Source organism: Pseudophryne corroboree, chromosome 1 (assembly GCF_028390025.1).
Source record: "Pseudophryne corroboree isolate aPseCor3 chromosome 1, aPseCor3.hap2, whole genome shotgun sequence".
Classification (NCBI taxonomy): domain Eukaryota; kingdom Metazoa; phylum Chordata; class Amphibia; order Anura; family Myobatrachidae; genus Pseudophryne; species Pseudophryne corroboree.
Genome location: NC_086444.1, coordinates 984,534,192 through 984,560,577, shown reverse-complemented (window position 1 = coordinate 984,560,577; position 26,386 = coordinate 984,534,192). Strand labels below are relative to the sequence as shown.

The 26,386-nt window shown below is 44.7% G+C and overlaps 1 protein-coding gene across 2 annotated transcripts in view; it reads right to left on the bottom strand.

Annotated features, from left to right (window-relative positions):
* The window catches only part of LRBA (LPS responsive beige-like anchor protein), a 1,108,277-nt gene that overhangs the window by 561,623 nt on the left and 520,268 nt on the right, over positions 1 to 26,386 (bottom strand). The window lies entirely within an intron of this gene.

The window sequence follows — 26,386 nt, the reverse complement described above, 5'->3', positions numbered from 1 at the left end:
CCGAAAGGACTGTAAATTTGAAGCTGAATAAGCTTTCCTGGCTGGGGGAACTGTGGAAGGAAGATACGTAGACTTACCCGCAGTAGCTTTGGAGATCCATTTGTCTAGTTTGTCTCCAAACAAGGCCTCTCCTGTGAATGGCAGGCCTTCCACGCCTTTCCTGGAGTCCGCATCAGCAGTCCACTGGCGTAGCCACAAGCCCCTGCGTGCTGACACTGCCATAGCGGTTGTGTATGCATTAAGCAAACAAACCTCTTTTAAGGCCTCCGCCATAAAGTTTGCAGAGTCCTGTATATGCTGCAGGAGTAAAACAACATTCTCCCTAGACAAGGAATCTAACCTCTCAATTAGATTACCTGACCATTTAGCAATGGCTTTTGTGATCCATGCACATGCAATAGTGGGTATTTGGGCCACCCCAGAAGCTTTGTACAATGATTTGAGTGTAGTCTCAATTTTACGATCAGCCATATCTTTTAGGGAGGCTGCACCAAGGACAGGCAATACAATTTTACGTGACAGCCTTGAGATTAATGCGTCCACTATCGGTGGATTTTCCCATTTTTTCCTATCCTCTAGAGGAAAAGCAAAAGATGAGAGCACCCTTTTAGGGATTTGAAATTTCTTATCAGGATTAACCCATGGTTCATCAAACAGGGTATTCAATTCCTTTGACGCAGGAAAAGTGACGGAGGACTTCTTTTTTACATGAAAATAAAATTTCTCATACTCCTCTGACCGCTTATCAGGAATTTGAAGAACATCTTTGATAGCCTCTATAAGAGCCTCTATTCCCTGTGACAGCATCCCCCCTCCAAATCCACCTCAACCTCCACCATGTCTGATCAGTCAGAGTCAGACTGCAGGATATGGGCCAGAGATCGTTTTTGTGGACAAATGGGAGGGGATTGAGACGCTGGTTTGGGGACTGAGTCTCTATTCATAAACTCATCCACAGTCTGTCTTAAGTATTGTGTCTCTTTCTCATTGCGGGATAGCTTTGTAGAAATATTTGAGATCATTCCCTTAATGGAAGTAACCCAATCCGGTTACAGCCCCGCTATTCTGGGAAGGTGCACTGCCCTGAGTACCCAGTAGTGAGCCCCCTGGTGAAGAGGAACATTCCGCTGTACAAGAAACACACTCTTTGCCTGACATAATGTAAATGTGACAGCACACACACAGGAAAAGGTTAAGCACAATTAACCTACAAAGAGCCCTTCAGGGAGACACAGAGGTGTTTGGAGCAAGTCCCCACTGCACCCTTATTGCTAATGCCAAGCTTAGCTGGGTTGCAGACTAAGTACCCTAATAGGGGACTTAGTGCACTAAGAATCGCCCGCCCCCCCCCCCATCCCCCCTTGCAATGATCCCCAGGTACCGCTGAGGTAATCTGGAGTCTCTCCGGAGGAGCTGCGTGTCCCTGCCAGTCAGCGTCTGTGTCCACTGCAGAGGGAAAATGGTGCTGGTGAGCTGCTGGATCCACTCTTTGTGAAAGCCACGCCCCGTCAATGGCGCGGAGTCTTTCTGCTTTTTTTATATTGGCCGAGGTAATCTGGTGCTTAAAATGGAGAGAAAACCGTTTTAAGACTATTTTTGCCAGTGTGGGTACTGTGTACTGAGATGTAGCTGTGTACTGTGTCTGGAGAAGCATTCCACCCAGGTCTCCGTACCCTCATGCCGCCATAATGGCCGGCGACCCGCTAGTCGGGATGCCGGCTTAGTACTCACCACTCTTCTTTCTTCTGGCTCTGTTAGGTGTGGCGGCGTGCTGCGGGAATGTACGCTCACCGTGGTGGGGCTTGCGAATAGTTCCCTCAGGAACTCATGGTCCTGTCAGCGGGGGCCCCCTAAGTCCCACGAAGCAGACAGGCTCGTGCCAACCAGCCCTGCCTGAAAATAACAAACATATAAAATAAATGCAGAAAACTCTTCAGGACCTTCCATAAGCCTGACCGTCTCCTCCGGGCACATTTTCTAAACTGTGTCTGGTAGGAGGGGCATAGAGGGAGGTACCAGCCCACACTATCAAATTCTTAAAGAGCCCATGGCTCCTAGTGGACCCGTCTATACCCCATGGTACTAAGTGGAACCCCAGTATCCTATAGGACATAAAAGAAAAACAAAACGGCAGCATTGAGGTAGTTGCAAAGCTTTTTACGCTTATAAAGATCAGAGGTGGTTCACATTCCCATGACTGTGCCAATCTAAAAACTGATGCACTGGTTTCACAGGGAGCAATGGTTTAATTTTTTATAAGCGTGCCCAAGATGTATCAAGCCTGGAGAGGTGGTAAAGAAGTGATAAGTGGTAGGTAATAACAAAGCAGCCAATAATTAAGTGTTTGAATATGGACAGTTAGGAGCCGATTGGCTGGTGTGTTATCACCTTCCACTTTTCTCTTCTTTATTACTTCTCCAGGCTTCATACATCTGCCCCCATATTACAATAGATAAAACAAAATGTAAAATGGGGCAAAGCCACGAGCAGTTTCTCCTGTTGCGTTCAGCGAACACTGCAGGAGAAATAGTGCAGGTTCAAGAACGTTTCCTTTGCTGTGCAGCTATGCTGTCACGTGGACAACTACATCTAACAATTGATAAAGGGCCCGATTTATAGGTAGACAATGCCAATGTTTGCGCAGTTGAGCGTTTATTTACAGCACATGTATAAAAAATAAAAAAAAATAAAAAAGTACTGAAACTCCTATGGCATATGCATTTCCCAAACTGTACATAGATACCACTGTTGAGTACGGGTGGCACTCGATATCCCAGCTGTCGGGATCCCGGCGCTCAGCATACCGGCACCGGGATCCCAACCGCCAGATACCGACAACTATTTTCCCTCTTGGGGTGTCCACGACACCCCTGGATGGAGAATAAATAGCGTGGCACGTGTAGGGGCTCTTTTGCGCTCACCCCGCTGCCGGCATTACAGTAGTCGGGATCCCGGCGCCGTTAGCATTAGAACTGGCAACGAAACACCACAGACTTTCCTGGGAGGTAACTGGGAGGTGGCCTGAAATGAATGCTAAAGAAGGAGTCATATGGTGGCGTCACTGAACACTACTGCCTTCCCAAATGCAGATCCGCTGCCACAGTGGCCATGCGCCTGCAGTAGGTTTGTGAACGTGTCGATGATGCATGTGTATTCAGTACCACCAGCAGAGTTGTACTGTCCACGGGTGCTGAAAGTTGGGAGTCTCTGGAATTACAGAGTCTGGCGCACGCTAGTACACAAGGGGGAGGGTGAAACTAGCATTTGCATATTACCGCAGCCGTGACTTTGCAAAAAGTCACAGCCATGCATGGATTAGTGTCCACCTCTGAATCAGGTTCAAAATGTCTCAACACCTTACACAGTCCATCTTAAGTGTTATCTTCCACAGCAATATGAGCATTATGAGAATTATGAGAATGGGCCCTGGAGCGTTAACCCTGAATTTATGGAAATATCCTGCATGGCTGTAACATACAGACGTGTACTCTATCATCATTACTGCAGTCACATTAAACAGCCCTTCCAGTCACGCCTAGTCGTGCGCGTGTTTACTGACGCCAGGCGACTTTTTGGAATTTTTTCCGCCAAAAATGCATCTTATTCACATTATTATGTGAATGAGACGCCCAAGCAGCCTCCACTGCGACATGCCTATATTCTGTGTGCAACCTCGCCTGTATCTGCATATGAAATGCTACTTTACAGTGTTTTTCAGCAAAAAATACATCCGATATTAGCAGAGGCTAGAAAAATGAAAATCAGCTATTTTAATGTTTGGGCTGACCAATTTTAACATAGCTTTCCAACACTGTCACGAAGAAACTTCTCACCTTTACAGAAATATCTGCTTGGTTTATCTTTCACACTCTGGGGGAGATGTACTAAGCCTTGGAGAGTGACAAACTTGAGAGATATAAAGTACCAGCCAATCAGCTCCTAACTGACATGTTAAAGGCTGTGTTTGAAAAAATGACAGGATCTGATTGGTTACTTTATCTCTCTCCACTTCATCACTCTCCAAGGCTTAGTACATCTGCCCCTCTGCCTGCCAGCAAACTCATCGGCATGCGGACACTTTCTACAATTGATAATTGAGGCAGGTCCATGGCAGAGCTGTTTGTCACACGCCAATCACATGCTACTTTTTCTGTCTTTACCTAAAAAGGAAGTCCTCCACCAATCACAAGCATTCTCTCTCATTCTAAGCCTGATACATCAAGAAAGCATAAGAGGAGAGCTTTTGGTGACTTGCGGAACATCTCACTTTAATGCAGGTCTCAGAGGAGGACTGTATAGCAGTGCATGCTGTCTACATGGTGTAATGGTTCATATTACTGTCTCACAGCACTGATGACATGGGTTCAGTTCCCATCATGAAACTGTGTGGAGTTTGTATTTTCTCCCCATGCTTGCGTGGGTTTCCTCCTGGTAGTCTGGTTTCCTCCTACAATCCTAAAATATACTGGTAGGTTAATTGGCTCCCGATGAGAATTAACCCTAGTGTTTAAGTGTGTACATGGGCAGACTAGTGGTTCTTATCTGCCATCAAATTCTATGTTTTTATGTTTCAATGTTACCTGTAGTGCAAAAAAAGACAGAGTGACTTACACAGACCCAACTAAATAAGTGGTTCCAATGCTACAAACTAAAGGGATTAGACATATTCAATCACTGAAGAATCACATACTGTATACATGGATGTCAAATTAGTTTGTGGCGCTGTGATTAGCTTGCTGCACTTTGGACATGGTCCCAATTCCAACCAAGAACCAATCCGGGGCAGAGTGGCAATAGGGTTCACAGGGGAGATTCCTTGTGGGCAGATGTGCATGCAGTGCCTGTTTTGTTTGTTGGCATGTTTTATGGTGGTGATGCCGCCATGGTTAAACCGTATATCTATGGTGCTGACCATGTGAGCTCACTTCTACAAATTCTTCCAGGGCCTCTTTTAGTTCCCAATCTGACCCTGGCCTTATCTGTGTGGAGTTTGTATGCTCCCCAATTTTTTATACAATTTGCTTCCGGGTTCCCCCCACACCCCAAAAACCTAATGGTAGGTTGATTGACTTCTTACAAAGTGTGAGTGTTTGTTCAGAACTACTTATCACAAGCTCTACTTGGGCAGGGATTCATGTAAAAGACCACATAGTGTCTGTACAGTGCTACATAATGTGTGTACCATATAAGTAACTTAATAAACGACTAAATATGTGGACATATAACATCATATCTGTCAGATAACTATATGGATAGACAGAATAACTCAGGATAGATCTAATACAGTGTCCAATCACCTATATCTGGCCTGAACTATGCTACCCTGATGCTAAATTAGCAATTGGGATAATATATATATATATATATATATATATATATATATATATATATATATATATATTTTTTTTTTTAGATAGTTCAAGAATTACATTTCCCAAAAAGGTATTAAGCATTTAAAAATATATTTACAAAAACATACAAATAAGATGAAAAAGCATCTTCTAAAAACAGAGAAACAAGGAAGTAGTAAATGCTTAAAGTGCTTCCTAATGGTCTAATGGATCAGTCTTTACAATTTGAACAGCAACTTTTCATACCTGACATAAAATCTATAGAAATAAATCACATTAGAGGCCCATTCTTTACCTATTATCAATCTCTGTCTCTTTGTGGGACATTAGCGCTGCAACTGACCTTATAATATGAAATTAAAATTAAGCATTGTGTTACAGTGTATGGGAACATTAAAAGACCGTGAAATACTGACATTTTGTTTAAAGTTCACTAGCAAAAACACAAAATAATAAATCAAGCTCTGTATTTTTGCCTGTTGCTTCAGTTGTAACAGGAAAGTGAACAAATGGACAATACACGAAAGTCAAAAATGATCAGATTATATTATGATAAAGTATTATTCAGTCACAAAATCTCACATGCCAAACGAGACAGAGCTGTGAGGACTCTGAGGAGACTGATATAAATACCAAACACAATATATACAGTACTTGCTCTTAAAAAAAAAAAAAAGGTTAATATACTTTTGGCCTCACTCGCTTACAGGTTTACGCTACAAGTAACATTCTCTTCAGCGGCCCTCATTATCCCTTGCAAAATGAACATAAAACAAAAATGTATACGTTACTATCTGGCGATAAAGCAGGTGTACCATACAGCTCTTCGCTTGCATCCTGCAGGGTAACAGTTGTCACTGACCTTTAGCACCGCATTACCATACTGATCATTGGGGCAGATGTATTAACCTGGAGAAGACATAAGGAAGTGATAAACCAGTGATATGTGCAAGGTGTTAAAGGCACCAGCCAATCAGTTCCAATATGTAAATTAACAGTTAGGATCTGATTGGCTGGTGCCTTTATCACCTTGCACATATCACTGGTTTATCACTTCCTTATGCCTCCTCCAGGTTAATACATCTGCCCCATTGTTCCCTAAACTGGACTATGGGCCTAATTCACTATGGATCGCTATTGAGGCTGAGATTTTCACAAAACGGCTATTACTAAAAAGCGCTTGAAGAGCTGCTCAGAAGGGAAAAAGGATGCCCACTGAAGCAATCACAAATCTGAATATACATTATCAGAATTGCAATGCATACACAAAAAACAGCACCATCGACAGTTGTGGCTGACCGATGCCCACTCAAAATAATGAGAATGAAGTCGCACTGGGCGCCATCTTCTTCATTGCACTTTTCGCAGATGACGTCAGATATGCTAACGGTCATGAAACGCCTGCATTGTCCCAACCACTCCCCACAAAAGCCATGTTACTACTGCTCACGTCCTGTCAATCAAATTGCAATCGCTTTACACTTAGGCTGCAAACTTAGAGCAATTGCATTTTGACCTTTGCGCACACGCAGTGCTTTCGCAGGTCATGAAGTGTGCCAATAAATCGCTCAGTGCGTGCGTTCTCACATTAGCAGAATGATAGTGAATCAGGCCCTATGTTCCCTGCACATATAGCATAATGATCAATCTGTATGCATCCAATATTTCTGGGGTACAAGAGAGTCCACCAACAACTGTAAAAAAAAAAAACCACACACTCACACTGACATACTGTACAGTTCCTCAAATACAAAATAAGTTGATCGTACAAAACTATATAAATAAAGCAGAGCTAGTTATTGCTAGGATGAAAATATAAATTCTACTGCTAACATTGAGAAAATAGAGGGGGGAAGGGGGTGTGACCAGGACAGATTATTGTGATCAGTGTAATAGACCGTGGTTACATAAACACAAAAAGGTGAAATAAGTGGTGTGACCAGATATGGCTGCAACATTCACAAGCATGCATACATAGAAAAGCATCAAGTAACTTCAAAACTCTTCATGGTAGATTAATGTGGTTTTTGCAGGGAATTCTATATATACCCATATTGCCATCGCCATCTGAGAACAGAGATTGAAGACGTGCAAGGAATGACAAAAATGTTAAATATTATGGGGCCCACACAACAAAATTAATTGGGGCAATGCCCCATTTTGACGATGACTGGGTTGGGTCATCTGCAAAATTCAACATGGTTGGAAATCCTCAATTTGCAGATTCAAACCCAAGAAATTGTCAGAATCAGCGAGTCAGGGATTTTTCAGCATGCTACTACTTGAAGATTCCCCATCAAATTGCTGATAATTGAAGTCCACTTGATCGGCATAGGGGAATTGCCGGGTAGATGTATTGACCACACTGAATACTTCTAAATATAAATCCATAATGACAACAAATACATATTTACTACAGGCTTCATCTCATTACATCTTTACTGAGGGCACATTGATCTCAAGTCCATTCGTTGCTTGGATGTGTGGAGGACACAGACTAGCACTGCTGTCATCAGTGTAATATACAGTATATGCTGGACATAAGCATGTAATGGACAATACGCTATCATGCCTGTTACGTTAGTCGCTTGAGACTAACACAGGAGGATGGTACGCTGGATATTAGGGATATGTACAATGGGCATGGGACTGATGTAATAAGGCTGGGCATGGGGCTTTATGTGGTGGAGAGGATTCTGCGTTGTCTGGCATACTGTGCATGCTACCACTCTTGCTTTAACCCATGCTATGCCATTCTACCCATTTTCACTGTGCTGCATATGCAATTTTACTTCTTTGCAATATGTGTCGCCATGCTACCTGGCTGCGGTCCTATGAACGGCACTAATTTAGCCTATCCATTCCTTAATAAACATGCAGATTTAGACAAGCTACTTTTTTTGCTTGTTTCCTTTCATGCCTATTAATATTGAGCTTGCCTAACCCTGAACCAGCTCTGTCGTGGCACCGAACCTCCCCTACCCGCAGTCACTTTGTCCCGTCCCCCAATACTTACACCGGGAGTCGTTGGGGCCCCTGCCCAGGCTTCCACTGCACACACACAGTGTGGAGGCAGGACAGCCTTACACAATAGGTTTAGAACCATTCTGCTGAAAAGCACAATTCACGCCAGTTACGTAGTCATGTTTTAGAACCAATGTAGTTGTCAGTTTTATGGTTAAAAAAAAACCTTGCACACAAATGGTTAAATAGCTGTCAAATGACTAAAGGACAAACTGCAGTGTTTTCACTTCTTAGAGAAAGATAATGTATTTCCCCCTGAACATGGACTACTGATTTAATGATCTGAAGGCATTAAAGCAGCAGTGCCAGATAAATTAGTAGTAAATAATTCAGAAGGCATTTAGGCTGAATATACATTTACAGACCCCCTGTTCTGTGCCATTTATATTACCATGATGCTGAAGCTCTGTTTTACTACAAAGAAGAGATCAAACATGATCAGGCGTAAGGAGGAGAATTCATTAGTTAATTACAAATGTAAACTCGGCTATCTGGTTAAAGCAAATAAGAAAAATGGACGTATTCAGATTATATACAATAACTATATTTCTAGTATATATAGAAGGTATGACTACATTCATGGATTAAACCTTAAAAAATAATGGCATGCAATACTTACATGCTAAAACAAGAAAATGTTTATACATGGACATTAGAGCTTTGATGTAATACTCTGAACACCTCAATGTAAAGACTGCCATTCAAATGCCACAAATGACCAGAAAGCCAATCTCATTGAGCTGCCAATGTAACAGAACACTCCGGCAATATGAAGACAACATTGTCTACCTAGAACTATTTGTACACTTGACCTCTGGTTTTCATATTCTACCTGGGGAAATACTACAAAAACGCTTGAATAAGCCCCATAACGATGAAAGCTTGAGACCACAGCAGCAAACAAAAGTCAGCCAATGACAACGTCTGTCAGGCAGATTCAGTTCTGAAGTGATGCTTCTGTCATCCTCTGCCTGAAAGTATTGATTTTTCTAAGCAAGGAAAAAAATAAAAGCGTAAACCAATGAAATAGATATAGTATCATCCTCTGGATAATAGCCATCAAGGTTACCAGAGGCAGAACACTTATCAAAAGTACATCTACTATTTCCTCTGGTTTTAATGGACTGTATACAATATGTGAGCTTTGAAACCTCTGATATCTTGCAGCTTCCAAACAATGTTTTAATGTAATTTACACCGATAAAAGATAAGGGTTTAAAAAAAAAAAAAATGTATTTTCCTTAAAAACATTTTTTCACAAAAGCATATAAAAACGTAAAACTTTCACAGCAAATAATATAAGTGGCTGCTGTATGCGCTTCACAAGTAGCAACACACATGTAACACATTACTAGACCCCGATTCAAACAAGTCTGAGCTTTTGTAAAAGAAATGCCAGCTTTGCACAGTATGGGACTTCACAGATGCTGTACACAGGGCTCGCTGCTTCAAAACCTTCTCCTTGCATTTTCACCATCAATGCAAGACTCATATACACAAAAGGAATAAAAACAACAACAAAAAACATAACTTTTTCCTTGATGACCATTAGGTCAACAGCTAGATAACCTTAGTGATTTTAAGCAATGCTAGGAATATGCACCAGGTCTGACATACTCAGGATGCAAAAGTATATGAAATTTGTCACTTTTACACACACACACACACGAAACTTGAAAATTATACCCATTCAAACCAACATCCCATGTCCAGCCCTAGGCTTTTCCTCTGGCGGTGCTTGGAGATGATGTCATCTCCAAGCGCCGGTGAGCAGGCTCTTCATACAGTGTTAACAGGACCTGTTCACACTGCCCCGTAACCCAGGTCCTTCCCGGGACCAGCCCTGCTCGCCAACCTCATTGGCTGGGTTAGTGGACTTGGGATATTTTTCAGGGGACCCATTCATATCAAGCCATGACCTGGGGTTATTGCTGCAGTGTGAAAGGGGTATAACTCATTAATAGGAAGCATAACATGATATTGTAGCATTGTAGTAATGCAAACAGATTTATTGTAACATTGGGGCAGATGTATTAAGTAGAGATGAGCGGGTTCGGTTCCTCGGAATCCGAACCCGCCCGAACTTCATGTTTTTTTTCACGGGTCCGAGCGACTCTGATCTTCCCGCCTTGCTCGGTTAACCCGAGCGCGCCCGAACGTCATCATGACGCTGTCGGATTCTCGTGAGGCTCGGATTCTATCGCGAGACTCGGATTCTATATAAGGAGCCGCGCGTCGCCGCCATTTTCACACGTGCATTGAGATTGATAGGGAGAGGACGTGGCTGGCGTCCTCTCCATTTAGATTAGAAGAGAGAGAGTGAGATTGATTTGAGACAGAGACACTTGATTTACTGGAGCTTAGGAGTACTGTAGAGAGTGCAGAGTTTAGTAGTGACTGACCACAGTGACCACCAGACAGTGCAGTTTAATTTAATATAATCCGTTCTCTGCCTGAAAAAAACGATACACAGTGACTCAGTCACATACCATATCTGTGTGCACTGCTCAGCCCAGTGTGCTGCATCATCTATGTATATATCTGACTGTGCTCACACAGCTTATAATTGTGGGGGAGACTGGGGAGCAGTGCCAGTTATAGGTTATAGCAGGAGCCAGGAGTACATATTATTAAAATTAAACAGTGCACACTTTTGCTGCAGGAGTGCCACTGCCAGTGTGACTGACCAGTGACCTGACCACACTGACCACCAGTATAGTTAGTAGTATACTATATTGTGATTGCCTGAAAAAGTTAAACACTCGTCGTGTGACTTGTGTGGTGTTTTTTTTTTTATTCTATAAAAAACTCATTCTGCTGACAGACAGTGTCCAGCAGGTCCGTCATTATATAATATATACCTGTCCGGCTGCAGTAGTGATATATATATATATTTTTTATATCATTATTTATCATCCAGTCGCAGCAGACACAGTACGGTAGTTCACGGCTGTAGCTACCTCTGTGTCGGCACTCGGCAGTCCATCCATAATTGTATACCACCTACCCGTGGTTTTTTTTTCTTTCTTCTTTATACATACATACTACTACATCTCTTTATCAACCAGTCTATATTAGCAGCAGACACAGTACAGTAGTCCACGGCTGTAGCTACCTCTGTGTCGGCACTCGGCAGTCCATCCATAATTGTATACCACCTACCCGTGGTTTTTTTTTCTTTCTTCTTTATACATACATACTACTACATCTCATTATCAACCAGTCTATATTAGCAGCAGACACAGTACAGTAGTCCACGGCCGTAGCTACCTCTGTGTCGGCACTCGGCAGTCCGTCCATAATTGTATACCACCTACCCGTGGTTTTTTTTTCTTTCTTCTTTATACATACATACTACATCTCTTTATCAACCAGTCTATATTAGCAGCAGACACAGTACAGTACGGTAGTCCACGGCTGTAGCTACCTCTGTGTCGGCACTCGGCAGTCCGTCCATAATTGTATACCACCTACCCGTGGTTTTTTTTTCTTTCTTCTTTATACATACATACTACATCTCTTTATCAACCAGTCTATATTAGCAGCAGACACAGTACAGTACGGTAGTCCACGGCTGTAGCTACCTCTGTGTCGGCACTCGGCAGTCCATCCATAATTGTATACTAGTATCCATCCATCTCCATTGTTTACCTGAGGTGCCTTTTAGTTGTGCCTATTAAAATATGGAGAACAAAAATGTTGAGGTTCCAAAATTAGGGAAAGATCAAGATCCACTTCCACCTCGTGCTGAAGCTGCTGCCACTAGTCATGGCCGAGACGATGAAATGCCAGCAACGTCGTCTGCCAAGGCCGATGCCCAATGTCATAGTACAGAGCATGTCAAATCCAAAACACCAAATATCAGTAAAAAAAGGACTCCAAAACCTAAAATAAAATTGTCGGAGGAGAAGCGTAAACTTGCCAATATGCCATTTACCACACGGAGTGGCAAGGAACGGCTGAGGCCCTGGCCTATGTTCATGGCTAGTGGTTCAGCTTCACATGAGGATGGAAGCACTCAGCCTCTCGCTAGAAAAATGAAAAGACTCAAGCTGGCAAAAGCAGTAGCACCGCAAAGAACTGTGCGTTCTTCGAAATCCCAAATCCACAAGGAGAGTCCGACTCCAATTGTGTCGGTTGCGATGCCTGACCTTCCCAACACTAGACGTGAAGAGCATGCGCCTTCCACCATTTGTACGCCCCCTGCAAGTGATGGAAGGAGCACCCGCAGTCCAGTTCCTGATAGTCAGATTGAAGATGTCAGTGTTGAAGTACACCAGGATGAGGAGGATATGGGTGTTGCTGGCGCTGGGGAGGAAATTGACCAGGAGGATTCTGATGGTGAGGTGGTTTGTTTAAGTCAGGCACCCGGGGAGACACCTGTTGTCCGTGGGAGGAATATGGCCGTTGACATGCCTGGTGAAAATACCAAAAAAATCAGCTCTTCGGTGTGGAAGTATTTCACCAGAAATGCGGACAACAGATGTCAAGCCGTGTGTTCCCTTTGTCAAGCTGTAATAAGTAGGGGTAAGGACGTTAACCACCTCGGAACATCCTCCCTTATACGTCACCTGCAGCACATTCATAATAAGTCAGTGACAAGTTCAAAAACTTGGGCCGACAGCGGAAGCAGTCCACTGACCAGTAAATCCCTTCCTCTTGTAACCAAGCTCACGCAAACCACCCCACCAACTCCCTCAGTGTCAATTTCCTCCTTCCCCAGGAATGCCAATAGTCCTGCAGGCCATGTCACTGGCAATTCTGATGATTCCTCTCCTGCCTGGGATTCCTCCGATGCATCCTTGCGTGTAACGCCTACTGCTGCTGGCGCTGCTGTTGTTGCTGCTGGGAGTCGATGGTCATCCCAGAGGGGAAGTCGTAAGACCACTTGTACTACTTCCACCAAGCAATTGACTGTCCAACAGTCCTTTGCGAGGAAGATGAAATATCACAGCAGTCATCCTACTGCAAAGCGGATAACTGAGGCCTTGACATCCTGGGTGGTGAGAAACGTGGTTCCGGTATCCATCATTACTGCAGAGACAACTAGAGACTTGTTGGAGGTACTGTGTCCCCGGTACCAAATACCATCTAGGTTCCATTTCTCTAGGCAGGCGATACCGAAAATGTACACAGACCCCAGAAAAAGAGTCACCAGTGTCCTAAAAAATGCAGCTGTACCCAATGTCCACTTAACCACGGACATGTGGACAAGTGGAGCAGGGCAGGGTCAGGACTATATGACTGTGACAGCCCACTGGGTAGATGTATGGACTCCCGCCGCAACAACAGCAGCGGCGGCACCAGTAGCAGCATCTCGCAAACGCCAACTCTTTCCTAGGCAGGCTACGCTTTGTATCACCGGTTTCCAGAATACGCACACAGCTGAAAACCTCTTACGGCAACTGAGGAAGATCATCGCGGAATGGCTTACCCCAATTGGACTCTCCTGTGGATTTGTGGCATCGGACAACGCCAGCAATATTGTGTGTGCATTAAATCTGGGCAAATTCCAGCACGTCCCATGTTTTGCACATACCTTGAATTTGGTGGTGCAGAATTTTTTAAAAAACGACAGGGGCGTGCAAGAGATGCTGTCGGTGGCCAGAAGAATTGTGGGACACTTTCGGCGTACAGGCACCACGTACAAAAAACTGGAGCACCACCAAAAACTACTGAACCTGCCCTGCCATCATCTGAAGCAAGAAGTGGTAACGAGGTGGAATTCAACCCTCTATATCAGCCTTTTTCAACAGGTGTGCCGCGGCACACTGGTGTGCCGCGAGCAGTTTCCAGGTGTGCCGCCTGCACACAGACCCGCTGCAGCCTACATACAGACCTGCCGCCGACCGCACACAAACCCGCTGCCGCCGACCGCACACAGACCCGCTGCCGCCGACCGCACACAGACCCGCTGCCGCCGACCGCACACAGACCCGCCGCCGCCGACCGCACACAGACCCGCTGCCGCCGACCGCACACAGACCCGCTGCCGCCCGCCACACAGACTTGCCGCAGCAGCCAGCCAGATATGCCTAGTTGCCGGGCAGCGCTGAACTTCAATGACAGCCGGCTCGTGACCTATGGTGACTCATAGGTCACGCACCGCACGTCTCGTTCCCCCGTTTGCAGTGCACAGTACACTCGACACTCACTCGCTACTGCTCCTCCTCAATGCAGCCTCGTCCCAGTGCTCCTCACTTCTCCCCACAGACAGGGCAAGAGTTAAGGTTGCTATATATATATATATATATATATATATATATATATATAACATTAATGTGTGAGGAATTACTATGGCGTTGGGAGGTGTGTGGAATTACTATAGGGTGGGGAAGGTGTGTGGAATTACTATAGGGTGGGGAAGGTGTGTGGAATTACTATAGGGGGGAAGGTGTGTGGAATTACTATAGGGGGGGAGGTGTGTGGTATTACTATAGGGGGGGAGGTGTGTGGTATTACTATAGGGGGGGAGGTGTGTGGTATTACTATAGGGGGGGAGGTGTGTGGTATTACTATAGGGGGGGAGGTGTGTGGTATTACTATAGTGGGGAAGGTATGTGGTATTACTATAGGGGGGGAGGTGTGTGGTATTACTATGCGGGGGTGCAGGTGTGTGTGTTTTATTACTGCAGCCCCGAAAAAAAAGATGGTGTGCCTCGGCAATTTTAAAATCTTGGTTAGTGTGCCACGAGTTTAAAAAGGTTGAAAATCACTGCTCTATATGCTTCAGAGGTTGGAGGAGCAGCAAAAGGCCATTCAAGCCTATACAATTGAGCACGATATAGGAGGTGGAATGCACCTGTCTCAAGCGCAGTGGAGAATGATTTCAACGTTGTGCAAGGTTCTGATGCCCTTTGAACTTGCCACACGTGAAGTCAGTTCAGACACTGCCAGCCTGAGTCAGGTCATTCCCCTCATCAGGCTTTTGCAGAAGAAGCTGGAGACATTGAAGGAGGAGCTAACACGGAGCGATTCCGCTAGGCATGTGGGACTTGTGGATGGAGCCCTTAATTCGCTTAACAAGGATTCACGGGTGGTCAATCTGTTGAAATCAGAGCACTATATTTTGGCCACCGTGCTCGATCCTAGATTTAAAGCCTACCTTGGATCTCTCTTTCCGGCAGACACAAGTCTGCTGGGGTTGAAAGACCTGCTGGTGAGAAAATTGTCAAGTCAAGCGGAACGCGACCTGTCAACAACATCTCCTCCTTCACATTCTCCCGCAACTGGGGGTGCGAGGAAAAGGCTCAGAATTCCGAGCCCACCCGCTGGCGGTGATGCAGGGCAGTCTGGAGCGACTGCCGATGCTGACATCTGGTCCGGACTGAAGGACCTGACAACGATTACGGACATGTCGTCTACTGTCACTGCATATGATTCTCTCACCATTGAAAGAATGGTGGAGGATTATATGAGTGACCGCATCCAAGTAGGCACGTCACACAGTCCGTACTTATACTGGCAGGAAAAAGAGGAAATTTGGAGGCCCTTGCACAAACTGGCTTTATTCTACCTAAGTTGCCCTCCCACAAGTGTGTACTCCGAAAGAGTGTTTAGTGCCGCCGCTCACCTTGTCAGCAATCGGCGTACGAGGTTACATCCAGAAAATGTGGAGAAGATGATGTTCATTAAAATGAATTATAATCAATTCCTCCGTGGAGACATTCACCAGCAGCAATTGCCTCCACAAAGTACACAGGGTGCTGAGATGGTGGATTCCAGTGGGGACGAATTGATAATCTGTGAGGAGGGGGATGTACACGGTGATATATCGGAGGATGATGATGATGAGGTGGACATCTTGCCTCTGTAGAGCCAGTTTGTGCAAGGAGAGATTAATTGCTTCTTTTTTGGGGGGGGTCCAAACCAACCCGTCATATCAGTCACAGTCGTGTGGCAGACCCTGTCACTGAAATGATGGGTTGGTTAAAGTGTGCATGTCCTGTTTATACAACATAAGGGTGGGTGGGAGGGCCCAAGGACAATTCCATCTTGCACCTCTTTTTTCTTTTCTTTTTCTTTGCGTCATGTGCTGTTTGGGGAGTGTTTTTTGGAAGGGCCATCCTGCGTGACACTGCAGTGCCACTCCTAGATGGGCCCGGTGTTTGTGTCGGCCACTAGGGTCGCTTATCTTACTCACACAGTCAGCTACCTCATTGCGCCTCTTTTTTTCTTTGCGTCATGTGCTGTTTGGGGAGGGTTTTTTGGAAGGGACATCCTGCGTGACACTGCAGTGCCACTCCTAGATGGGCCCGGTGTTTGTGTCGGCCACTAGGGTCGCTTATCTTACTCACACAGTCAGCTACCTCATTGCGCCTCTTTTTCTTTGCGTCATGTGCTGTTTGGGGAGGGTTTTTTGGAAGGGACATCCTGCGTGACACTGCAGTGCCACTCCTAGATGGGCCCGGTGTTTGTGTCGGCCACTAGGGTCGCTTATCTTACTCACACAGTCAGCTACCTCATTGCGCCTCTTTTTTTCTTTGCGTCATGTGCTGTTTGGGGAGGGTTTTTTGGAAGGGACATCCTGCGTGACACTGCAGTGCCACTCCTAGATGGGCCCGGTGTTTGTGTCGGCCACTAGGGTCGCTTATCTTACTCACACAGCGACCTCGGTGCAAATTTTAGGACTAAAAATAATATTGTGAGGTGTGAGGTATTCAGAATAGACTGAAAATGAGTGTAAATTATGGTTTTTGAGGTTAATAATACTTTGGGATCAAAATGACCCCCAAATTCTATGATTTAAGCTGTTTTTTAGGGTTTTTTGAAAAAAAACACCCGAATCCAAAACACACCCGAATCCGACAAAAAAAATTCGGTGAGGTTTTGCCAAAACGCGGTCGAACCCAAAACACGGCCGCGGAACCGAACCCAAAACCAAAACACAAAACCCGAAAAATTTCAGGCGCTCATCTCTAGTATTAAGCTTGGATAACTGGTAAAGCAGTGATAAGCGCAAGGTGATAACGCACCAGCCAGTCAATATGGGTTTGAAAAATGACAGCTACGAGCTGATTGGCTGGGGCGTTATCACCTTCCACTTATCACTTCTTTATCACTTCTCCAGGCTTAAAATACATCTTCCCCATTGTTTTACATTTGTCTACAATCTAAATGCTCCTCAATATCCCACATAACTGGCAAAATTATGAGAAACAGTGTCTGATAACATTACAGGATAACAACTCGCCTTACTTATACATACCGGCGCTATTAAACGTACACCAGTCTGTTTAGCATAACTTGCATGGATTCGCACGGCACATGCTCAGACGACAACCGCAAACAAATGCGGCTATGCTCACTCCCAAGTAATTTCTATGCACAGACACAACAAGAAAGGAGGAACTGAAATGGGAAGATGTGTTCTCGTATAGAGAAGCTTGTGTCACACGTGTTTTGCACCCATTATAGAGAGGTGAATGTACAGATGTTTACTGATACATCTTTGCAGCAGTCACACCAAACAGCCCTTCTTGGCACACCAGGACGCTTGAGCGTCACTCATCTTTTTTGTCAAAGTGCATCTTAATTGCATCTTTGGATGCATAAGGATTATGTGCTGATTAATTTAATATCTATGTGCCTCTGAATCTGTATGCAAATTTCTACAATGTAGCAGCTGCAGCTTTTTCCCCAACAGAAGTTCTGTTCGATTTCATGACACACAATATACAAGTGTCCTACATCAAAATAATCAGCATGGCCTCGTCATGCATCCTAGTTGCATTGCGAGTAAAAATTATTTTTGACATAAAGAGACGCCCGGCGTTCGCAGATTTGTACGGGACCTGCCAGCTCACTCACGCCAGGCATCTAGTGCTTCATAGCATATTGAGGGTAGATCCTTTCCAGCCTCTGCCGCCAGCAGCAGCAGAGGTTAGAGATTGCCTGAATCAGTCCCTGTGGCCGTGCTGCCCGAAAGGAGTGGGGAGGTGACGCACAGCCACACGCGAGACTCGCTGCACCCCTCCCCCAGCAGCATGGAACCTTCCGTCCCCAGCAGCCTGGAATCTTCTCTCCCACCTGCAGCGTTGGGCCTGTTGCTGCGCTGGCCGGGAGGCGCACGGTGGGTGCAGCCGGGGGGTGGTTGCTGGCAGGAGGGGGAGGCCCCCAGCCTGGCGTGAGTGAGATCCATGCTTAGCTTCTAAGCAATCTGTGTGTTTGCCCATAGCAATAGCGATGCATGGCACCGCGCGTCGCTATCACTGACCCTAGATTTGGCATGCATGAATGCCAAATTTAGTGCAGATTGCTCATTTCACCGCTGGGTGAAATGAGTGTCCCCCCCCCCCCCCCCCCCCCCCGTCCACTCGCTGAGCGGCCTGTGCTAGATCGCTCAGCACACATCTTCCCCATGTGTACGAGGCTTTACTAGATTTGGCACACATGTATGCCAAATCTAAAGTCAGTGATAGCGATGAGCGGGGCCGCGCACAGATATCACTATGGGCATACACACGGAGAGATCCGTGCGTCATTTCTAAGCAATCTAGTCAGAATGCTTAGTATTTAAGCACGGATCTCCCCGTGTACCCCCCTTAATTCCAGTTGTCACGACAGTCGGTCTATGGGTTTCATAGATCAATATTATTGAACAAATTAGAGAGTAATTTAAAAGTTTTATCGGTTCATTCACCTTATCGTACATATTATTACAAAGTGACTCCGTCTCCCAGCATAGTTTCCACATTCCAATTCCCAAATAATACTAGACATTTACATAATCTCTTCCATAGTTAACAGTAGAACAGGTGCTGAATTCCACAGTATCTTGTTCTCTGGAACAGTATTTATGTCATTCAAGGTGTTGCCAGTATTGCTTCAAGATATTACAGAAGATCAGAAAATAATCTGCAACTGGATGATATGATGTTTCTCAGTGGCCAATTTCCAGATCATACTAGGGGCAGACTGCAAATTATGTAGATCACTAATAAAAGGCTTCTATAAAGTCCTGTGGCCGCAATTACTTAACAAAACAATATTTTTCTAGGGATATAGAAGGCACTTTACTAAAATGAAGACTATTGAATAAAGGAGTGAGGGTTAGCAGTGAATGGTTATGAATGGGCATATATTACCATTTATAGTAAGATGTGCACTTGGACTTTATAAAGTAGGTAAGGCAGTAGGAGTAATAACAATGTTTTCATATAATTTTAAACATAAACTGGGTTGTATGAATGTGTCCCAGTTCTTTTTTGTTTTCCCTAGATGTTATAAAGCTCCCTAGTTGTTTATCAAAAGTGTTTCAGCTAGCGCACCAATAGCCATTACCTGTCAGGGACAGTAAGTCACAGATTACAAACAAAGGAACGGAAGTTATTATTTTCCTTCAGATCTGGTTATCTGTCATTACAAGAACTCTTAATTCAATTATAACACCATAGCTTTTTATTTATTTTCTATAATTACCATTGTATGAACTGATATGACTATTTTGTGCCCGAATTCTTTGTTATAATCTGCCACTTAAGATGGGAGTGTGACCTACACTCTAACATAAGATACCACTGAGGGCAACAACCGAGGCTAAAGTAACACACACTCCCTTTTTGACTGTGCGCTACAGACACAAAAAAATTACATTAGACATGAAACAAAAGCCCTGCAGCAAAACAGATATTTTTTTTAAAACCTTACTAAGCAATAGAGGTGCATCATCTAAGGATCTTTTTCACAATAAGAATCCTATTAGAAAGAAAACACTAAAAGGTAATTGAATTTCCCTCACTTATCTTCATCTCTGTCAGCTCCTGCTACAATAACCTACTCTCCAGAGCAGAGATAACTCAATTCCATCCGGCTAGCATATGTTATGAATCTCTAAAGCAAACTTGTCTAAATCATTCTGATCTTCTATCAAGGTTGGCTGTGGATATGAACTCTGACAAAGAGCAAACATAAATTTAAGTTTATCTTTTTAATAATTCACTTCTTTCTGTTTTGATGGAAGAATTGAACGACATTCTTTGTAATTCTATATTCTCAGGTAACAGGTGCAGATGACCAGATAGGTGTGAATTATCTAGCTTTAATGCACACTGGAAGAATGCAGTGTTTGCTGGGCAAGAGGTGACACATTACAATGTGTTTTTTGCAATGTCAATTTTTTTGCGAGCAATTTGTATTTAAAAAACAATTATGGCCGGAAGGAAAACAGTTTAAGGTGAGGCTTAAGCCGGGTATACACTGGGCGATAATGAAATGCCGGCGATGAACGGCTATATCATTGAAAGATTAAGGGGTATATTCAATTAAAGTCGGATCCATTCCGACATGTATTTGTCGGAATGGATCAGACAACCCCTATTCAAATCTTATCTTAATTCGACTTTTTCAAGTCGAATTAAGATGAGAAACGCAGAGGAGGAGAGCGGGGGCGAGCCGCTTGGAGACCAGCGAGGGACAGCTGCCGGCAGACGGAGAAGATCAGCGCTACAGACCTCACGGCAGTATCCACCCGGCTCCAGCAAGCTTGCTGGAGCTGGGTGGACGCTGCTGTGAGCGGTGCTGGTGTGTCATCCTGCTGTAGCGCTGATCTCCTCTGGCTGCCCGTGGCAGTCCCCCTGCAGCTCTCCCCCCTCTCCTCCTCAGGGTCCGAATCTCAGTCCGACATCTTTTGATATCGGAATGAGATGGTCAAAAAGGGGGCCAAAACCAACACAAGCACGTCGATCGTCGGCTATTCCACCGATCCACGTGCTTTTCGACAAGTCAAATTTTTCAATTTGTCGAAAATATTGAATAGGTTGGAACCCCTTCCGACAAAAAAAAGGTAGAAAACTACAGTCTTTTCGACAGACTGCAGTTTTCGACTTCAATTGAATATACCCGATAGTGTTCAACGATATACCGCGTACACACTGAACGTTACTGCTCAGTGACATCACCGCTGGCATTCCCAGACATGCAGCTCAGCCCGACATTGACGCATGTCAGCTCAATATTGGTGATCGCTGAACGACGTGCAGGAGTGCACATAGTTCACCAATATTACCCCATACACACTGTGCGATTTCAGCCTAAAAAAAATAACCGATAATGACATTTAGGTTATTATTTTTATTTATTAGGCTGAAATCGCCCAGTGTGTACCTGGCATAAAGGAAGTTAAAATACCCAGGACAATCTAAGAAGCTACTAGTATCCATTCATTTTGGTGAAAGTATTAATTTAATTACTGTACTGATACTGTACGTTCTAAAAATATGTATGATCAGCACTGACAAAAGAAAAATTTAATAAAACAAAGGAAATTTAGAGTTTTAAACTATAAGCAACAAAACACACGCACAGAACCCCCCCCTCCCAAATAGAGCATCCAGTCCACCTTGAGAAGCACAGAGATGGCAGTATAACGATTTGCCATGGAAGACCATGAAAATTTAAAACAAAAGCCATGTTAAAATAAGATTTTACTTACCGATAAATCTATTTCTCGTAGTCCGTAGTGGATGCTGGGACTCCGTAAGGACCATGGGGAATAGCGGCTCCGCAGGAGACAGGGCACAAGAATAAAAGCTTTAGGATCAGGTGGTGTGCACTGGCTCCTCCCCCTATGACCCTCCTCCAAGCCTCAGTTAGGATACTGTGCCCGGACGAGCGTACATAATAAGGAAGGATATTGAATCCCGGGTAAGACTCATACCAGCCACACCAATCACACCGTACAACTTGTGATCTGAACCCAGTTAACAGTATGATAACAACGAAGGAGCCTCAGAAAAGATGGCTCACAACAATAACCCGATTTAGTTAACAATAACTATGTACAAGTATTGCAGACAATCCGCACTTGGGATGGGCGCCCAGCATCCACTACGGACTACGAGAAATAGATTTATCGGTAAGTAAAATCTTATTTTCTCTGACGTCCTAGTGGATGCTGGGACTCCGTAAGGACCATGGGGATTATACCAAAGCTCCCAAACGGGCGGGAGAGTGCGGATGACTCTGCAGCACCGAATGAGAGAACTCCAGGTCCTCCTCAGCCAGGGTATCAAATTTGTAGAATTTAGCAAACGTGTTTGCCCCTGACCAAGTAGCTGCTCGGCAAAGATGTAAAGCCGAGACCCCTCGGGCAGCCGCCCAAGATGAGCCCACTTTCCTTGTGGAATGGGCTTTCACAGATTTTGGCTGTGGCAGGCCTGCCACAGAATGTGCAAGTTGAATTGTACTACAAATCCAACGAGCAATAGTCTGCTTAGAAGCAGGAGCACCCAGCTTGTTGGGTGCATACAGGATAAACAGCGAGTCAGACTTTCTGACTCCCGCCGTCCTGGAAACATATATTTTCAGGGCCCTGACAACGTCAAGTAACTTGGAGTCCTCCAAGTCCCTAGTAGCCGCAGGCACCACAATAGGTTGGTTCATGTGAAAGGCAGAAACCACCTTAGGGAGAAATTGAGGACGAGTCCTCAATTCTGCCCTGTCAGAATGAAAAATTAAGTAAGGGCTTTTATATGATAAAGCCGCCAATTCTGACACACGCCTGGCTGAAGCCAGGGCTAACAGCATCGTCACCTTCCATGTGAGATATTTTAAGTCCACAGTGGTGAGTGGTTCAAACCAATGTGACTTAAGGAACCTCAAAACAACATTGAGATCCCAAGGTGCCACTGGAGGCACAAAAGGAGGTTGTATATGCAGTACCCCTTTTACAAATGTCTGAACTTCAGGTACTGAAGCCAGTTCTTTCTGGAAGAAAATCGACAGGGCCGAAATTTGAACCTTAATGGACCCTAATTTTAGGCCCATAGACAGTCCTGTTTGCAGGAAATGGAGGAAACGACCCAGTTGAAATTCCTCTGTAGGGGCCTTCTTGGCCTCACACCACGCAACATATTTTCGCCAAATGCGGTGATAATGTTTTGCGGTTACATCCTTCCTGGCTTTGACCAGGGTAGGGATGACTTCATCTGGAATGCCTTTTTCCTTCAGGATCCGGCGTTCAACCGCCATGCCGTCAAACGCAGCCGCGGTAAGTCTTGGAACAGACAAGGCCCCTGTTGGAGCAGGTCCTTTCTTAGAGGAATAAACCAAAAATATATACAAAAGATTGGCGCTCTACAATACACACACTATATGTGGTTGGATTCAGACGGCTGCTCACCAGTTGTGGGCGGGCTGCCCCAACAATGGATCAAAGTAAGTGTGAAAAAAGAAAGAGTGGGAGCGCAGAATGAATCCAATATATTGTTTTATTTAAAATATTAATATGTCATCCACATAAAAATGCAATACATGAACTAGCCTAAGAATAAACAATTGATATTATATAAATGTAAACGAGACTGCCATATCTCCTAAACAAATATGAATAAAAAAACCTTTAATAAACCCTAGTTAGGGCTGCATTAATGCTTCATGAAAATCAGCCGTGCGTCCACGAGCTGAAATGATTATAAAAAGGAGACTGATAAAAAGTGCCTCTGTTATAAGTCACTGTCCTCCTTATACACAATAGAATCTCATTGGTAGAGAGTGTCCCAGTACTGGACTTGCGGACAACCGTGCTGTAGTATTATGTGGCAAATGGATAGTGATGGTCAAATTCACTTTGTGGTATATCACCTGATGTAGAAGCCTCTCCGTCAAAGGCGCTGTACTGAGCCGGGTTTGCAGCGGCTCTGTGCAGTGAACGTACAGCTGGTCTCGTCACCGGTGAACCATCCAGATGAACACGGTTGTTTAATTCTGCTGAAGGATGCTGTACCAGTCTGGATATGCAACAGTGTAAAAAGACTGGAGCAGTAGATTCTCCGGCCGCTGGTGGAAAAATCCGTATTAATTGCGGCTACGGTCCACTCGATGCATGCGGCTCACAGGGTGTCAGGAGAATATAGCAGTCCAAATGAGGTCCTTCAAAGGAGTACCTTAACGCGTTTCTCGGCCCACAACGCTGGCCGTTTCATCAGAAGGAAATGAATTTACCTAACTAGGGTTTATTAAAGGTTTTTTATTCATATTTGTTTAGGAGATATGGCAGTCTCGTTTACATTTATATAATATCAATTGTTTATTCTTAGGCTAGTTCATGTATTGCATTTTTATGTGGATGACATATTAATATTTTAAATAAAACAATATATTGGATTCATTCTGCGCTCCCACTCTTTCTTTTTTCACACCTTTCTTAGAGGTAGAGGCCACGGGTCTTCCGTGAGCATCTCTTGAAGTTCCGGGTACCAAGTCCTTCTTGGCCAATCCGGAACCACGAGTATCGTTCTTACTCCTCTCCTTCTTATGATTCTCAGTACTTTTGGTATGAGAGGCAGAGGAGGGAACACATACACTGACTGGTACACCCACGGTGTCACCAGAGCGTCCACCGCTATTGCCTGAGGGTCCCTTGACCTGGCGCAATATCTGTCTAGTTTTTTGTTTAGACGTGACGCCATCATGTCCACCTTTGGTTTTTCCCAACGGTTTACAATCAGGTGGAAGACTTCTGGGTGAAGTCCCCACTCTCCCGGGTGAAGGTCGTGTCTGCTGAGGAAGTCTGCTTCCCAGTTGTCCATGCTGACAGAGCTATCACATGATTTTCCGCCCAGCGAAGAATCCTTGCAGCTTCTGCCATTGCCCTCCTGCTTCTCGTGCCGCCCTGTCTGTTTACGTGGGCGACTGACGTGATGTTGTCCGATTGGATCAATACCGCCTGACCCTGAAGCAGGGGTTTCGCTTGACTTAGGGCATTGTAAATGGCCCTTAGTTCCAGAGTGTTTATATGAAGAGATGTTTCCATGCTTGACCACAAGCCCTGGAAATTTTTTCCCTGTGTGACTGCCCCCCAGCCTCTCAGGCTGGCGTCCGTGGTCACCAGGACCCAATCCTTAATGCCAAATCTGCGGTCCTCTAGTAGATGAGCACTCTGCAGCCACCACAGAAGAGACACCCTTGTCCTTGTCGACAGGGTTATCCGCTGATGCATCTGAAGATGCGATCCGGACCATTTGTCCAGTAGATCCCACTGAAACGTTCTTGCATGGAATCTTCCGAATGGAATCGCTTCGTAAGAAGCCACCATTTTTCCCAGGACCCTCGTGCACTGATGCACTGACACCTGGCCTGGTTTTAGGAGGTTCCTGACTAGCTCGGATAACTCCCTGGCCTTCTCCTCCGGGAGAAACACCTTTTTCTGGACTGTGTCCAGAATCATTCCTAGGAACAGTAGACGTGTCGTTGGAATCAGCTGCGATTTTGGAATATTTAGGATCCACCCGTGCTGACGTAACACTACCTGAGATAGTGCTACTCCGACTTCTAACTGTTCCCTGGACCTTGCCCTTATCAGGAGATCGTCCAAGTAAGGGATAATTAAGATGCCTTTTCTTCGAAGAAGAATCATCATTTCGGCCATTACCTTGGTAAAGACCCGAGGTGCCGTGGACAACCCAAACGGCAGCGTCTGAAACTGATAATGACAGTTTTGTACTACAAACCTGAGGTACCCTTGGTGAGACGGGTAGATTGGGACGTGGAGATAAGCATCCTTGATGTCCAAAGACACCATATAGTCCCCTTCTTCCAGGTTTGCTATCACCGCTCTGAGTGATTCCATCTTGAATTTGAACCTCTTTATGTAAGTGTTCAGGGATTTTAAATTTAAAATATACTTTTATTCTAAGCAGCTCAGGAGAGCCACCTAGCCTGCACCCTTCTCGTTCGGGCACAAAAATCTAACTGAGGCTTGGAGGAGGGTCATAGGGGGAGGAGCCAGTGCACACCACCTGATCCTAAAGCTTTTATTCTTGTGCCCTGTCTCCTGCGGAGCCGCTATTCCCCATGGTCCTTACGGAGTCCCAGCATCCACTAGGACGTCAGAGAAATAAATATGACATTGAAGGAATAGAAAAATACAGTTTGCGAAAGTGTCTCTTTTAGGTCAGCTATTCAAAAGACCATAGGAGAAAAGTAAAAATGCGGTTCCACCACATGGAAATGTCTAGGAGAGAGATAAAGTGAGGATAGCATCTTAACAGCATGACGAGCAGCATCTATCC